Source organism: Echinops telfairi, unplaced genomic scaffold (genome assembly GCF_000313985.2).
Source record: "Echinops telfairi isolate 266 unplaced genomic scaffold, ASM31398v2 ScPeMD7_23;HRSCAF=83, whole genome shotgun sequence".
Classification (NCBI taxonomy): Eukaryota; Metazoa; Chordata; class Mammalia; order Afrosoricida; family Tenrecidae; genus Echinops; species Echinops telfairi.
In genome coordinates, this window is record NW_022103920.1 from 79260745 (window position 1) to 79279264 (window position 18520).

An 18520-nucleotide genomic window follows, 5' to 3' on the forward strand; every position below is an offset into this window, starting at 1 on the left:
AAAATAATAATTTATAAATTATCAAGGGTTCATGAGGGAGGGGGGGTGCAGGGAGGGAGGGGGAAAATGAGGAACTGATGCCAGGGGCTTTAGTGGAGAGCAAATGTTTTGAGAATGATGAGGGAAACGAATGTACAAATGTGCTTTACACAACTGATGTATGTATGGGTTGTGATAAGAGTTGTATAAGCCCCCAATAAAATGATTTAAAAAGAAAAAGAACTTGCTGGTCTTCACACAATGAGCCAAACTGTTTGAGCCCAAGGACCCAAAAGCTTACTAAGGCCAAAATCTTTGCTTAAAATTGAAAAGAAGGATGCATGTAAGATACTAACTTTAGTAGCGACTGCATCAATAATAGTTCTATGTAATGACAGACTAGTCCCAGGGACTTGGAGATTAAAGATGGTCCAAATGTCCAACTCTTCCAAGATGCTATTCTGTTTGATCCCCCCTCCTAGTCCGCTCCCACCCTCCACCCCATGACTCCTTCCTTGGGTATATTCCCTGACACCCCTGGGTTCTATGAGTCACTCCTAAGTCTCACAGAAACTCATGAAACGTTGAGGAAAGGCTTCAAATGTGGTAGACGCTGTTCACTCCCAGATCCGGAGATCTGATAAAAAGTAGCCATATGCAGGGCCCAGAGCCAAAAGCCAACAATGTTCAAAACTCTTGCTTCTACCAATGCTCAGGCAGCAAATAGCGGTCTGGCTCTCCAGGTGAGCTGACGTGTGCTAGAATCAGCATACACTCTACAAAGGGCAGCGTCTTAAGTCACACCCTGTACTCTACGGTAGAGTAGAAATATGCCCCAAGGAAATAGAGTGTGGCTTGGTTCACGTCAGGTCTTTGTGCATTCCGTCCCACCCATCGCCCCCATTCCTGTCCATTAGCGTAGTAGAGCATGTCCTCAAAATGGGATTATAGCCTAAGGTGATCAGACGTCCCGCTTTTGGCGGGACAGTCTCGCTTTTTGGCATTTTTTAAAAGTCCCGATTTTTGGAAAGAATACACGACAAGCTAGGGAACGGTCTATTTGGTCCATATAGACCAAATTTTTAATCAAGCACACCCCCACCCTCTCCACCCCCCGTCAATGGTGTCCCACTTTAAATCTGGTCACCTTATGCCACAGGCATAAAGTCCAGAATTCCAATATATCATATAAGGAATTATGGCTAGGAGGACCACATTGACTAAAATGCACCACCAGTTTCTGAACTTGAACTTCAGGCTTCTTTTGTAAGTGATGGTATTCCCTGTCCTGGCTCAGCTGTGAGGCCCTCCTGACCGTCCTTAAAATACTCGGTCCGTGTCAAACCTGTTGTTTTATGAGGGCGGCATTACCGTACAATTGCTGCAAAGCTTCAGTGACTTGGAAAATGCCCACTTGAGTTTGGTTTAAGATTTGATATTATCTCTGGCATCAAAGTCATTCCCACCCCCCACCCTCACCCCCCGCCGGACAGAAAGTACCCTTTTCTTTTGAAGCCACCCTAAGGAGACTAAGAAAAGTATATTTCTAAGAAAACGTGTCTCCAGTCATCCACTGGTTGTTCAAACCTGCATAGACCTGTCTGGTCTGGAAGAACTCTGTGTCCAGATGACCTGGAACCATGGTAACATTGCTTGTTGAATTACCTCATAATCAAACACAGCGTGTGTAGCATAGTATCTGGTTCATAGCGAGTGGTTGTATGTTTCAGTTTAACTGGTGGGTGTTAGGATTATTCTCACAAGAGGCATCCTCTTTGGACAATGCTTACAAGTGGAAAGAAACAAACCTCAAACTCATGGCCACTGAGTGGATTCCAACTCACAGAGACCCTGTAGGACAGGGTAGACCTGTCTCTGTGGGTTTCCATGACTGTAACTCTTGACAGAAGTAGAAAGCTTCATCTTCCCCCCATGGAGCAACTGTTAGTTTCAAACTGCTGACCTTGCAGTTGGTGGCCCAACATATAACCCACAGTGCACCTTAAAATCACCTTAAAGTCACACTACATATTTTCTCATGACATACTAGAAGGATTCCATGTCGCACAGAGTTCTATATCACTGATCGCCATGTTTAGTCAAAAATAACTTTCGTAACCTATAGTCAAGGAGAATTAAAAAGGGCAAGCCGAGCTCAGATGCCAAAGCCTAGTTTTAACGATATAATCCAAACTCACATCCATATAAATCAAATCTAGTGTGATTTTTTTAGCAATTACTATTTTAATAATGTTGCTAAAGCAAAACTGAAGAATTTTTTAAAAGGATTCTAAAAATATATGCCAATGAAGAAAAAAGCTGGGAGATAGGATTGCTGGCGCGTGTCACAAATGAGAGCTTGGCGTATGTCAGCAAGACGGCAGAATGAGCAGCACCAAGCTCACGCAGACGCTGAAAATGAAGCGGAAAGGACCAGAACCAGCGGTGTCAGAACTGCAATGACCAAGTGACACTGAATGGAGAGCAGGCACCTTAAACATGGCAGGAGACTGAATGGTAAGGTTGCTAAATTCAGCCATAACTAGTGAGGTTATCACACTCAACCAACGACATGGGATTTTGTTTCTTGGTTTGGAGGTTCATGCAGAGTTTGATGGGACATCACAGTTCATTGTCTTGATAATGTGTCTAGTGTATCTATTCTACCTCTTAAGTCACTGAATACTACCTGCAAAAAAAAAAAAAAGGTTGCAAGTAGCCATCAAAGCACAACTTGTCTCTGTTTGCCCAGAACAACAAAGGAAACGGAGGCTCGGGAAGAAGAACAGGACATGAAATGTGCTGCTAGAAGTCTCTATGAACAACTGCCACATTTGCCATGAGATCCTAAGGACCAGATGGTTCCTGGCTACCACGGCTGATATTTTGATCAGGGATTCTATAGAGAAATCCAGACCAAGAGGGGGAAAATGCAGAACATAAAAAAAATTATCACGAGCCCTACACTCTCTGGAGTCACGGAAGATGGATGAACCCCTGAAATGATTGCCCTGAGATCATCTTTAAACCTTAAACCAAAAGCAAACCCTGGAGTCTTCTTAAAACCAAATAGTAGTTTAGTTAACTTCGTGAAAAATGCCTTCCTTGAGGATATACTCTTTTAAGAACTATCGACATGGGATCAAGTCAGGAGCATTGATGGCACAATGGGTTGTACAATGGGCTGCTAACTGCAAGGTCAGTGGTTCCAAGCCACCAGCCACTCCCCAGGGGAAAGATGAAGCTTTCCACAGTACAGAGCTACAGTCTCAGAAACCTGCATGGGCAGTTCACCCTCTCCTAGAAGGCTGCTATGAGACATGGAAGCAAAGCAACAGCTATAATCTGGCAGATTAAACAGGAAGTTTAGGAGTGCGCGAGCTTGTGCTAATGGGGGAGAAACAACCCAGAATGGGAAGATACTAATGGTGCACAACTCGATGTAATAAATGTCACTGAATTGTACACATTGACGCTGTTGATTTGGCGTATGTTTTGCAGTGTATATTCTCTACAACAACAAGGAAAATAAATAATGTAAGTGGTTTTTCTTGTTCTTTCTCTACCTCTTCAGGACTGACACTCAGCCTGTGCTCCGAGTATGGGGCCCTGACCCTTGTGCTCCAGAGGGAACTGAATAGACATTTTAAATAAATGACCTTATGAGGCTATTATAACCAGCCTGGAAGCTACCTCACAGACTGACATAAAGCACCCCTTTCTATTTAGCTTAACACAAAACCTACTTTGGGTAGAAAAATTGCAAGTAATCAAAAAGAAAGAAAGAAAGCCTGAAGCAAGTCTAACAAGCACAGCAACCTGAGACAAAAGGTTATGGTTGAAATATGTATAATATGGAGACCCAAAGCCCATCTATAGACAATTAGACATCCCCTCACAGAAGGGACATAGGAAGGAATGAGTCAGCCAGGGTGCAGTATAGCACAGACAAAACACGCAACATTCCTCTAGTTCTTTAATGCTTCCTCCCCCCACTATCATGATCCCAGTTCTATCTTGCAAATCCAGCTAGACCAGAGCATGTACACTGGTACAGATAGAGCTCTCGACACACGGAATCCAGGACAGATAGACCCCTCAGGAACAGTACTAGGAGTAGCGAAACCATGTTAGGAGGAAGGTGGGGGGAAAAGGGGGAACCAATCACAATGATCAACATATAATCTCTCCCTTCTTTCCTCCTCCCCCAGCCACCCAAGGGGGATGAACAACAGAAACATGGGTGAAGGGAGACAGCAGACAGGTCTAAGATATGAAAATCATAATAATGTATGATTAATCAAGAGTTCACGAGGGTGCTAGGATGGGGGAAGGGAGGAAATAAAGGGAGTTGATACCAAGAGCTCAAGTAGAAAGAAATGTTTTGAAAATGATGATATCAGCATATGTACAAATGTGCTTGATACAATTGGTGTATAGATTGTTATAAAAGCTGTAAGAGCCCCTAGTAAAACGATTTATTTTTTTTTAAGAATGAAGAAAATGTTCTAAAAAAAGAAATATGTATCATAAACCAACACAAAATAGGGAGGGAGAGTTTCCTTGAAAATTAGAAATCCAAAAGCTCCCATGTACCCTGCCCAAGACAGAGGCTCAGAACGAGATGAGCAGACCCTGGCCGTTCATCTATAGCTGATCATCAGGCTAAGCCCCACTAAGGATGAGGAAGTGTCCTAGTACAAAGTCCATCTGCAAAACTGGGAGAGCCGTTCTATGTTATTTTGTGCATGCACATGTTTGTTTGTATTTTTTTTAGGGGTTCAAAGTTATCTCTATCAAAACACTGGCTAAGCAAGAGCAGCAAGAACAGAATGAAGGGGATTCATTATCAAGAGACATTTGACAAGTATTATTACTTAAAAAAATATGAAAAAGTCACTAAACAAGTGAATGACTAACTTTCTACAGTAATAAATAAATAAATATAAAAATTAAAAAAACCCTAAGGAATGATGAAGGCGGGAAGGGGGAGGGAGCACAGGAATGGGCTGTAATTGCATAACTCCTTTTAAAGGCTATGTAACCATGGGGGGGGGATGCTTTAAAATTCATGTGTAATGATTGTACAATTTTTCTTGATACGACTGAATAATCGAACTATTGAATTGCATGCTATGTAAACTATGTGCCAATAAAACTGTGGGGGGCAGGGGGGACTAGCAAAACCTGGCGTTTATGTGGCTAATTTGCAACAATGAAATCATACAACACAAAAAATAAATAGAAAGCACAACTTATTTAATGGAACAAAATAAACAGGAACTCTGCCCAAGGAAGCCCAAACAACAGACTTGAAAACAATTAATCACCTAAGTATGTTCAAAGGGCTCAAGGAAACCATGGACAGGAAATGAAACCAAACAGGAAAACAACATGTCAACAAAATAAGAATGTCAAAAAAGATAAAAATGGTTAAAAATAATGAAACAGACCCTGGCACTGAAAAGCACAAAACGAAACAGATAAAAATGAACAGGGGTGTTCAACAGCAGATATGAGTGAGCAGAGAACAGAGCAGTGCACTTGAAGGCAACAGAAATGCCAGTGTCAGAGAAAGAAAGGAAAAAGAATTAAAAAAATTAATTGTCTAAGGCACCTATGAGATATTATCAAATAGACCAACTTATTAATTATGGAAGTTTCAGAAGAAGGGCAAGGAAGAAAGATGTATGAAGAAATAATGGCCACAAATCCCCAAATTTGATCAAACACATGAATTTTAAACATGTAGGAAGTTTAATGAACCAAACAGGTTAAATGCAAAGGTTTCCACAATGAAAGATATTATAATAAACTGTTCAAAGGCAAAAATAGAGACTCTTGAATAAGAGAGAAGTGATTCACCACATCATAAGGGTCCTTAATGAGATTATCAGCGAATCAGAAAAGTATAGTGGCCAACACAATGAAATGACACACTTAAATTGAAGAAAGAAAAAAACCCCAAACACCCTAAAACCAAGAATTCTATATTCAGCGTATGTTCCACAATGAGGATGAAATTAAAACGTTTTTCAGATAAACAAAAGATGGGAGAAATCATTACAATAAGATAGCCCTACAAGGGATGCTAACGGCTTCTTTTCAGGCTGAAAAGAAAGGGCATTAGAAAGTAACTAACAGAATACCCATTTATAAACTATCAGGGGCTCATGCAGGAGGGAGGAGGGGGGAGCGGGGAGGGAGGGGAAAAATGAGGACCTAATGTCGGGGGTTTCAATGGAGAGAAAATGTTTTGAGAAACGATGTACAAATGCGCTTTACACAATTGATGTGTGTATGGATTGGGATAACAGTTGTATGAGCCCCTAATAAAATGTTAAAAAAAAAAAAAAAGAAAGTAACTAACAGAAAAAGTAAGACACAATGGCCTCTGGAAAAGTAACTCCACGAGCAAAGGTGAAAGGGTCAGTAGGGTGACATTTCTGGTCTACAACTCTATCTTCTACATGGTTTTAGAATGTATAAAAGTAATTATAAGTCAACGTCGCTGGATACACATGCAGAAACTGTGTAGATTGTGATGCAAACTACATAAGAGTGAAACTATAGGAGCAGAGTTCATATATGCTACTAAGGTTATGTTGGTTCAAAACAAATTTGTTATCGCTTTAGGATGAGAGTTTTAGAAACAATGGTCACGATGCACAACTGTGTGAAACATAACGCTGACTCGCACACTTAAAACTATCAGAGGGGTAAGTCTTCTATTGATCACAGCAATAAATGGATGCAAACATTGCTCCCCCGCCCCATATATCATAAGCCATTGACTATAAACAAACAAGAACAAAAACAAGAGTTTTATGATTAGTGACTATAACTAGCTTTTTCTATAAAGAAAGTCATGGGATGGTCTTCAACCCACAAAGCACTTACCTATCCTGATTATTGTATTAAAAAACGCAATGAAAATGTTGCAATATAGTACATGAAAAGCCAAAATCCTAGCCCAAGTCAGTTGTTTTCTTCTTAACAATAAATAATGTTTTCTCATTTGTACAATAGATCACAATTTTTCCTTCGTTAAATCATACCATATTTAAAAATTCAGATACAACACGTTCATTCACGTTCCAAGAAATTTCCACCAAGAATATCTGAGGTCTCTCAGTGGAGTTTGCATCAGAGTATAGAAAGTCAAGGTTCTGCCTCCTTTGGCCTTGACTTGATTTGGGCCTCCCACCAGGAAAAATAGCCACAGGGTAAATGCCTCTTGACACCACCACCCAAACTCTCTCTTCATTAACTTTGCACCTCCAGACAGGGAAACTGCTGTGGCCTTACCGCAGATGTGAGACGAGCAAGAATTTCGTCACTGGTTTCTTCAGCATCTTCAATTTTCCCATGAGGCCTATAACAAAAAGGAACAAATTACCCTCCGTGTTGGTTGCATCAAATGTGTCTACGAAATTATGGGGAATACACACCAAATAATAATGGCACTATCAGTGCAACATTACTGAAAGTCCCTTTGCAAATACCACTGTGCCAGTAATGTCAAGGACACGATCCCGTTGCTGCCCAATCATTTCTCTAAATTTCAATGAGCAAAAGCCTCTTACAAAATACCACTTCGAGCACGAGTTTGAAGTGTTGTTCTCTCCATGACAACACAGATGTACAAATGTGAGCCTGCCCAAAGCCTAAGTAGACTCCAGCACCGATGGTTAGGGGCTGAAATTCTAAGTCTATATGAAATCCATCTTTGGAAAACTTCTACTATGTTTGCACTTTCGTCAAATACACTGACTAGGAAACACTTGTGATAACACCGAATGCCATGTGGGAATGATGGGGACTAGCAAAGCCGAAGTCCTTGCCTCTTTTTCAAGAGTCTACGAACCAATTGAGGAGTCAACGACGCATAAGCTAGATAACTAACCAAGCGTGTAACAGAGTAGAAAATTGGTTTATTCATTTAGGAAAATCATCCAATTTCATTTATGAAAAACTTTTCAGCCCTTAAGTATGTATACTCTCAAACGAAAATGCACTGCCATTGAAAGGATTCCAATTCACAGTGCCCCTGCAGACTGGCGACGCACTGCCCCTGTGGGTTTCTTCGGCTGTGAGTCTTTATGGGAACTTTCATCCCTCTCCCGGGGAGCAGCTGGCGGACTTGAAGGACCACGATGCCAACAGGTCTCCGTATGGATACTAACAAAGCCTCCGGCTTCCTCAGCCCCAGCCGGGCTAGTTTCAGGGGCCTCGTGTGCCGGTGAGCACTGGACAGGAGGGAAGAAGAGCGAAGAACATGTTGGTGAAGAACATTGACCTGGCCGTGGACTGCCAGCGAACAAACAAATCCGTCTTGGACAAGGTGGAGACAGAATGCTCTCTGGAAACAAGGCTAGCAAGACTTCATGTCTCATGGACTGTGGGCATTTATCAGGAGAGGAGACTCCCTGGAGAAGGGCACCTTGCTTGGTAAAAGTGTCGGCCCAAATGAGGAACACCCTCAACAAGATGGGCTGGCACAGTAGCTGCAATCATGGGTTCACACACGTGACAACTGCACAGGACAGCACCACGTTGCCTTCTGTTGTCCCTGCGGACCAGCCTGGTGGCACCTGGAGACGCGGCAAGTGGTTTAAAGTGCAACTTCTTTTTCTGGTTTGGCCAAAGACAGACATTGGGTCATGCCAAACCAGATGCATAAAAGGATCTCCCAAATGCCAACACGTTCTGTGGACTGGAGAGATTCGTGGTAATGGCCACACAGAGTCACGTTCTCAAAAACCACAGTCCCGTGACTGATTTCAATCATGGTAAAGATCGTGGGTCGATGCATTGTTAGCTGCCAGCACAGGGGGTTCCTCCGGGTTCGCAGAAGAACTAAATAAGCTGCTCAGTAAATGAAGAAAAATCTAGCTGGCTCAATTCTTGTGGGGGCTCCTTGTTTCTGGAAATGTTATCAAACTCTCAGGGGACGGGGAACATACACACACACACACACACACACACATTACATTGGAGCAAGGAATAAGAAACCGCAGCCTTCAAAGAATGGCATGGTAAAGGCTGGAAGCAAAGCCCGTGCTGCCACGTGGCTTAATCACTCACACAGCGAAGTATCAGAGGGGCTAGCTAGCAACAGTTTGCCCAATAAGAACAGCAAGAACTGAAAACAATCATTCAAAAGCAGCATATTTACAAATACAGCGAGTTAAGGTGCTAATGAGCATTTTAAACAAAGAGCTTTGTTGTTAAAATTCTCTCGTCATAAGGTGTCCGTAATAAATGATGCTGGAGGGTGACAAGATTGGCAGCCCTGGTAGGCAAGGGTTCCTATGCCACCAGACCAAGCTGGTATGGTTAGGCAGAGGTCACTGGATAAAACTGGCAGGAAAGGAAAACTCAAATGTCCTCAATGCTAAAGCACCAAACGGGGCTTCTCTGGCAGAGAGGAAGCAGGGGCTGGCCGTGTCTTGGCATGTTCCTCAGACCCTGAAAGGCACCTGAAGGCTTAGTTAATGAGGAATTTTGCACCAGCACAAATTCTGTCGTGAGTCTGTTTCTCACAAACTGCTGCAAAACTCTGGAAATTCCAGGAGGAGTGCTTGTGCATATGACCGAAACAGCTGCTTCATGAGCAACGGCTGAGCGGCTGCTGGTTAGTGAACAAATAATTCAGTCCCCATGCAGGAGCACAACTCTCTGTCATCATTCTTCCAGCACAAAACATGCTTGGCGAAATGGCTCTAAAGCAAACGCGTGTTGAGAAAGGCAGACCGATGATCTCCCCCCAACGACCCACCCTGCAACCCCAGTCCTGCTTTGATCCATCTCCTCAATCACGACAACTTATGCCACAACTCCCAAGTCTCCACTAGCTCCTGACTCGCCCTGAACTTGCCTTGCTGCTCACCTGCCCGCAAAGCAGAGCCAGGTGACAATTCTTAGGAACTTCATTTCCCCCAATAAGCCCTGGTGGTGCAGGGAGTTAGGCACTGAGTTGCCAACCATAAGGTCAGCAGTTCAAACCCATGAGTTGCTCTCTGGAAGAAAGATGAGGCTTTTGGTTTCTGTACAGATGTACCACCTCGGAAACCCACAAAGGCAGTTCCACTCTCTCACGGAGTCGCTGTGAGTCAGAAAGGAGTCCATGGCAGTGACTTTAGTTTTGAAGTTGATTTTCCCTATGTGCGTATGCTATTTACAAGAAAGAGCAAAACCAGTTCTCACTTATCACTACCTGTGTGTGTCAGACTCGAACTGCTCCCCACTGGATTTCCCATGGCTAGTGTTTCAGAGGTTAAACACTAAGGCCTTTCCCCTCCAACGCACTTTGGGTGGAAAGGAACCTCTTTCTGTAGGTAGCCGAGTGTGTTCATTGATGGCAGCACCACCGACCACATTGAAGTTGTCACCTCTGCCCTCTGTGCTGTAGGTCCAGTGCCCTGTTGCCAATCACTTGTCCCTCTTGCCTGCCTTTGCTCAGTCCCTAGATTCTCCCTCTCTCCTGCCTCCACAGCCCAACAAGTCCCACGAACTATACATGACCTAGCTTTCTTTCACACAAATATTTCATCTACTGTCTAGCCTACTCTTTGTTTCTGGCGTCTCCACTTCTACACAATCTCCAATTTCCACTCAACACCAAGATTCCCTTCAGAAAGCCCAGATCAAGCCCTGCTCTTCCCTCTTGCCTACCCTACACCACAGGTAGAATTGCCCCTGGGGTTTCCGAAACTGTAATTCCTCGCAGGAGTAGAAGGCCCCGTCTGTCTCCCTCGGAGTGACTGGTGGTTTCGAACTGCTGACCTTGCATTTAGCAGCCCAACACGTAACCACTGCACCACCAGGGCTCCCCATTACCTACAGGATAGGAGAATTCCTAAACCTGGCTTCCAGGCTCTTCATGATCTGGCTTCCATCAGCTTCTCCGGCCTCACTCGCTAAGCATGCTTTCTGTTCCCTATCCCATCACCCAATCAGGAGCAATACCTCACAAATCCATAAGCATCCTACCTGCATATCTCCGAGGCAACCACAGGCAATCACCAACACACAGCCTTATTCAGCTATCCCTTACATCTCAGTGTCTACCAGGAAACTAGCGTGCAAACTCAGAGCTCAGAAATGCAGAAGTACTCCTCCTTTCTCACTTCTGTGTTCCATGCATCTCTGTAGCTGCAGGTAAGTACCTGCACCAGACCTGGTATAAAGGCAGGTCATGGGAGCAGGAGTGAGAGCAGGAAAACAGCGGGAGAGCCTGAAAAAGACACAGAAAGGGTCAAGGGCAGCACTAGGCCCCTCTCCTCCTATATTAGTCTTGGTACCTTAGAGAAACAAATCCACAGAAACTCATGTATAAGAGAGAGTTTTATGTAAAGGTTAAGTGCGCACCAAGAAAATATCCTAACCCAGTGCTGCCCATGCCCACAATACAACATTAACCCATTAACCCATATGTCCAACACCAATCCACAAAGTCCTCCTCCATCCCACAAAACAGACACAATGATGCCGACTGCAGGAGGAAAGCCAAGTCAGTGAACGTTTAAGCATCCGAGCACTGGCAGGGGTCTCAACACAGCTGTTCCAGCACCCAGGGCTGCATCGGGGTAGGTCCATGCGGCTTCTCCTCAGGGATGTCTTGCAAGCTGAAGCAGGGAACTGCTAAGGCAGCTGCACCCTGATCCGACCATCACAAAGCAAGAGACCCAAGAACTAGAAAGGAGAGGTTCACCAAGCCATTTATCCCTCCGCCCTTCAATTAATCCCACATGTGTTTAATGGCCAGGTTGGCACAATAAACTAACTCACCTCCCTTCCTCCCACTGTGCATTCCCCCTACCCCCAACCTTACACCCAAACTCTAATACTCCCCCACTTTGTCTGTGCTAGCCTGACTTCATTACCTTAAACCTCCTCCCCAGTTCTAGGTCAAAACACCCAGGAATACCAGAGTTCCTTCCCACAACAAAGGTGGTTTTACAAAATGTGGATGAAGTCTTGATTCTTTCATGCATGAGAATGTATTTTGGTGCCATCTAGGAAGATACAATTCTCTCAGAACAGATCAAAATAGAAAATGAAGCAGATGGGGCAGGGAAGAACAAGGAAGGGGACAATTGTCATATGTGCATATTTCCCCACTGTCACCAATCACACAAATTCTTCAGTGGCTAGAGAAGAGAAACCCTGCTTGAAATCTGCAGGTGATGGCAGGGACAAGTGACAAAGACAGAAAGGGAGTGACCCCAGGAAGGAAGACGAATCCCTGAGGATCCGCAGCCAGCACATGCTGACCTTTAGGAATTCCCAGAGCCATCTCCCAAGTTCTCCGCTTACCAACAGACCAAGCCAGATGCACTAATTCTCCAAAGGGAAATGCCGGGGCCGGAGTTGTGGGCAGATGTCTCTGTAACTTTGAGACATCTGTAATATCTACGGATGCCATTTTGAAGATGTTAATTGTAAAAACCTAAGCGCCTTTGATCTTGGCCCTCAACCCATCAAATTGGATACATTATCATTAAGTTACCGCAGCTGCCGACCCCCCAAGAAAACACCCTGCATGCCCATTGTCTCCCCTCCTCTAATCCAGGAAATTCTTTTAGGTGGGAACCATTGTTGACTCCTCTTTCCCTCGCCCCACATTTCACTCATCCTGAGGTCCTATTGGCTCTGCCTTCAGAATACATCCCCCAGGGGTGCGATTCTCAGGACCTCTCTTACACGACCACGGTCATCTGGTGACAGCACTCACTTCCACCTGGCAGCCACCGTGATTTGGTTCATCTGAAAATTAGAACAGGTCCCATTGCACACACATCAATGAAGTTTGGGTGGGACAGGAGGGTACTTGTTGAGCTCATCACAGTGGTAATCACCAGTGGTTCGAACCCACCAGTCCCAGCACTTGAGAAAGACATGCTTTCTGCTGTGTAAAGACTGAAAGTCTTGGAAATTCACAGAAGCATTTCTACTCTGTCCGATGGGATCACGATGAGCCAGAATTGAATCGATCACAATGGGTTTGAATGTGATGCGTGTGTGTATATGTGTATGTATCACACACATAAAAGAGGCTTCAAAATTTTACGAAAAAATTCTAATATCTATTATCCATTTCCTACAAATTCCATTCTCCAATCACTATTGGCTACCAAACGTTACCACCCATGTGAAATTGTATCTATAGGAAAATGTGTTAAATGCATTCCACATACCATACATAGACAAACATTTTGAGTCAATTCATTCAAGGCAGGCATTGCATGTGATTGGCATACACGAGTCCAGCAGAGGTGTCATTGTGTGACACCCCCCACAGAGGGCACACTTAACCTGGCAGTGCAGTGGGCACAGGCATGCGGAACATTGCAGATGAATCTGGCAGCACAAAATGTGTCCTCCATCCTGCAAAATGCTGCCCCTGCCATCAGGGGCTTTGTTGCCATACAGAATGCACATCAACCTTCACATTGAACAAAACGTCTCTGGATCAGGACCGACTGAAGTAGGAAGCATCTGTCTCTTCAAATCAAATTTCAGACACACAAGAGGATGCGTTTGTTAAGACAGACTGGGCCACAACCTCCTCTCTCCCACCCCTCATAATGGCCTGGCTTTGACATGCCCTGAACTGTTTGCTTCATAAGGGAAAACAATTCTCAAGATGACCTTTAATGTCCCAGAGCTAGAGGCTTAATTTATATGCTAAACAAATCATCTGAGAAACTGCATTATAGAAGAATGTGCCATCAGGATTGGAGAAAAATTCTTTAATAATCAGCTATATGCAGATGATATAACCTGACTTGCTGAAAACAGAGAGAACCTGAAGTACTGACTGATAAAGATCAAAGACTGTCACCTCTCATGTGGATAACACTTCAACATAAAGATCCTCACAACTGGACCGATGAACACCATAAGAACTGAAGAAAATATTGACGTCGTCAGGATTTCATTTTGCTTAGATCCACAATCAATTCCCATGGAAGCAGCAAGCAAAAGAGCAAGTAACATATTGCATTCGGCAAATCTGCTGCACAAGATCTCTTTACATTGTTAAGAACCAAAGATGCGGCTTTTAAGACTACAGGATGCCTATCTACACCATAGTATCTTCAATGGTCTCATGTGCATGTGAAAGCTAGGCCATGAGTAAGACAGTGGGGAAGAACTGTTGCCTCTGAATTACGATGTGGGCCAAGACTATTGATAGCACCAACACAAGTAAATGTGCCAAAAATCAGTAAATGTATCTCGGAATAAATACGTATAGCCAGAAATGCTCCTAAGAAGCAAGATGGTGAAGAGTTCATCTCATGTATTTTGGATAGGTGATCAAGAGAGCTAGTCCCTGGAGAAGGACTTCGTGCTTAGTAAAGCAGAGGGTTAGTGGAAAAAGAAGAAACCCTTCCTGAGATGGATTGATACTGGGCTGCAACAGAAAGGTGAAACACAGAAAAGATGGCAGAGATGGTGCAGGACCAAGAGGAACTCATTTTGTGTGCACAGAATAATAACTATAGGTTAGAATGGACAGCACCAAATAACATAACAATGGAGACTGATGAGATCCCAAGACATTCAATGAACCAGAACCAAGAAAAGCTTCACAGGAATCATTCACCCATGACCCATCTACAAATACGAAAAGCACAGCACACATACATATGAAAAAATTAGAACCATTTAATGGGATTAGTGAAATGTACCTTTAAGATAGCCTCTCAACACAGACGAGAGTTACTGAATCAGATCTCCAGATTTGTGATCATCAAGGGATTTGGGGAAGTGACACCCAAATTGAGGTTCTGATGGATAAACAAGAGTCCTGGAACTGCAGAAATACTAATGCAAGAGAGCGAGGAGCAGTAAGAGACATGGCTAGGGACAAACCGGGCCAGACTTGTCCTCTTCTACTATAGCCAAAGAGTTTATGTTTTATGCTGAGAGTCATACACTGTCCAAAATGCCCACATGAGGTAGATGGAGAAAAGGAAGATGTAGCTCACAGGCAGGTGTGGCTTCTTGTTAAGACTGAAAGAACTGGTTGTGTGCTTAAGGTAAATAACTAACAGAGAGGGAGAAAGTAAGACAGTGAGAGCCAACACAAGGAAAATCAGGCAAAAACTGAGCCTTGAGCAAAATAAAGCACTCTCCTCCAGCAAGCTAAGAAGTAATGACATTAATTTGACTGAGGATGCCACAATTCAGACTCTCCTTGGGTAATCCCAGAGAAGCCCCGGCAGTGTACTCGGTATGTATTAGGCTGTGGTCCACAAGGTCAGCCGTTCAAACCTTCAGCTGCTCCTCAGGAGCAAAACAGGGCTTTCTACTCCTGTAAAGAGTTTCTTTCTCAGAAACTTGCAGGGGTAGTTCTATCCCGTCCTATAAGGTTCACTATGATTCAGCATCAACTCGATGGTAGTGATTTTGGTTTGTTGGATAACTCATGGATTCATTCCATACCTGCTGATTATCAAGGACAGAAATGCACTCAGAAACTTCCTCTTAAGGAACTATTTCCTGAATCATATTTGCAATGTTTCACCCAAAGAAATGCTTTCCAATCCTAAACATCACATAAGAGAAAGTTCTTCAGGGAACAGAGATGCCATCTCTACCATGTACCATCCTTAATGACCCCGAGAGTACTGTCCCACCTGCACCTTCTCATAACAGCTGGGTTCTGACCAGCTCTTTTGTACTTAACAAAGCAAATATTCTATGACAAAAATAATGGCGAGATGGTAGAAGAATGAGAAATGACTTTTTCTTGATATCAAGAATGTAAACTTACCTGTTCATCTTATCAAGAAAAGAAAACATTTCATAACATCACGTTACCCATTGTGCTTACGGGGGAAAAATGTTTACCTAACAATAGCAAATTGTGAGTGTGGTAAGTTTCATTAAGGGTACAGGGTATATTTGCCTAAAACTGAATGAAACTAGATAGTACTGATGTTTCTTTTCTACAGTTTAGTTTAATGAAATGAGAACGGATGGTCAATTCCTAATCAAATACGCTACATTTCAAATGCTGACACAATCGGGACTAAGAGTTTTGATAAAAGTCCCGTGCTACTCTTATAATAAAGCTGTAGTCTGCATAATTGCACAACATGATGACTATCATCAAAGTCAAGGAACTGGCAAATATTTTGTCATGCATATATATTTTTTTACCAACAAAACCAACAAACAAATAAGACACAGTCTGATAAAGATAAGCCATCTGTTCCAACACCTGGAATCAGCCTTGGCTACAAACAATGGAAATTCTAGAGGATGCAGTGTTTCCTGGGGAGAAGGAATGATGAGTAATAACAAAGACTAAGAGCGGCTGATTTCATAACTATTAAAAATAACTTCTGTGATAAGTGAAAATTCATTTCACCCCTGCAAAACTTATGCCAAATTTTATCATGAAAATATTTTGATAAACACTCAAAATGTTTATCTATACCAGGGGCCCTCAAACTTTTTAAACAGGGGGCCAGTTCACTGTCCCTCAGACCCGTTGGAGGGCCGGACTATAGTTTAAAAAAAAAAACGAACAAATTCCTACGCACACTGCACACATCTTATTTTGAAGTAAAAAAACAAATGGGACAAAAACACCCAGCGGGCCGGATAAATGTCCTCGGTGGCCGCATGCGGCCTGCGGGCCGTAGTTTGAGGACCCCTGAATTCTATACAGTATTTCATCCTTTCCAGGGGTCATGACACGAACATAGAATTAAGGAAAGTCAAGTGTACAAAGGGTAGGCTTGGGATGTAGGACCAACAGACTTGAACTTGAGAGCATCAAATTCAAGCAGCATTTTCCCAACCCTGTTTCGTAAAATAAGGTTGCCATACATCTTTCATGTTGCCTCTACATGGAAAAGGAAAAATAAGACAAGTAAAAAAGAAAGCAGAAGGGACAGGCTAGTGACTGTGCTGCTTTATTTAGGATGCGAGGGTGGGGCGGGGCGCAGGAGCCTGGATGGAGAGTCATCGCTGAGCCACTGATATTGAAAACATGAGACTCAGGGAGAGAACATAGGGTCTGAGGGCAAAGAGAAAAGAATGCTGTGTCCTGGGGCATGGCGCTGTTTGGAGGTCAAGTGGAGGAACAAACAAAGGAGCCTAAAGAGGAGAGGCGTGAAAGCAGGTGGACTCCCAGAGGCCAAGTGAAAGTAGTTTTAAGAAGGGCCTGCTCAACAATCCTTTGGAGACAGCATGGAACTGATGGTTTGGTGTGTGTGGGGAGGGGAGGCGGGGAGACAATGGGAGGGGAGGAGTTGGTGGGGAGGTAACCAGTGAGACAATAATGATGGGGACAGGGGAATAGTAAAGGTCCTAAAATTGAAGGGGAGAAGGGTGGAGCTTTTCTGGTCATGTTTGATCAATTGAATTGTATCTGAGAGGAATTACTGAGAGGTGAATGATGGGTAAACATGATAGTGGGGCAGGAGGAAAGAAGAAGAGGAGAGAAAAAAGAAAAAAAAGGTATATATATGTAAATATATAAATATAGGAGTATTTGTGTGTGTATATATATGTATATATATGTAAATACAACAAGAAAGCAGATGGACTTTGGGCCTCTTCTTAAATCTTACCTAAGTACAAAAACAGTTTGTTCTAATAATGTGGCATTGTATGATACTTTCCTTCCCAACATGATTGATGAAGACAAAATGGGTGTATAAGCAAATGTGGTGAAGAAAGTTGATGGTGCCCAGCTATTAAAAGATATAGCATCTGGGGTCTTAAAGGCTTGAAGTTAAACAAGCAGCCATCTAGCAGGGAAGCAACAAAGCCCACCACATGGAAGAAGCACACCAGCCTGTGTGATCATGAGGTGTCAATGGGAAGAGGTATCGGAAGTTAAAAAACAAGCAACCAAATTGATGTGAAGGGGTATGGATGTAGTGGAGACCCAGAACCCACCTGTAGGATAATTGGATAGTTCCTCTCAAAAGGGCCACATGGAAGGGATGATAAATCCAGGGTGCAGTATAGCAACAATGAAACACCTCTAGTTCTTTATTTCCTCCCCTTACTATTATGGTTTTTGTTTGTTTTATCTCATTAATCATGTTAGACTTGAGTATGTTCATTTGTATAATTAAGATCATTTGATACATAAAAGCCAAGATAGATAACCCTTCAGAAACAGTAACAGAAGTAATGGTTCCCTGAGGGTACAAGGAAGGGCAGGGGGGTGGGGGGAGCTGGTAGCATTGATGACTGTGTAATCCCATCAGAGGGCAGGAGAACAACTGACTGTATGTGAATGGACGTACTGGATTGTGCAAGATATGACCAAAACAAACAAAGAAAAGGTTCCTGGGGGTAGGTTGGAGGAGGGAGGGGATGAAGGGGAGCCCATATCAAGGAGCTGAAGAAGAAAGAAAATGTTTTGAAACTGATTGTGGAAGCAACTGTACAAAACTGCTTGGTGTGATTGCACTATGGAATGTTACAATATCTGTAAGAGCTCCCAATAAAATTATTTTAAGAAATTATACATACATATATATATGTGTGTGTATATATATAT

General features: G+C 43.2%; 1 protein-coding gene across 1 annotated transcript in view; it reads right to left on the reverse strand.

Annotated features, from left to right (window-relative positions):
• LOC123521527 (tubulin alpha-2 chain-like) overlaps positions 1-18520 on the reverse strand; it is a 370965-nt gene that overhangs the window by 39009 nt on the left and 313436 nt on the right. The gene's annotated exons all lie outside the window — the stretch shown is intronic.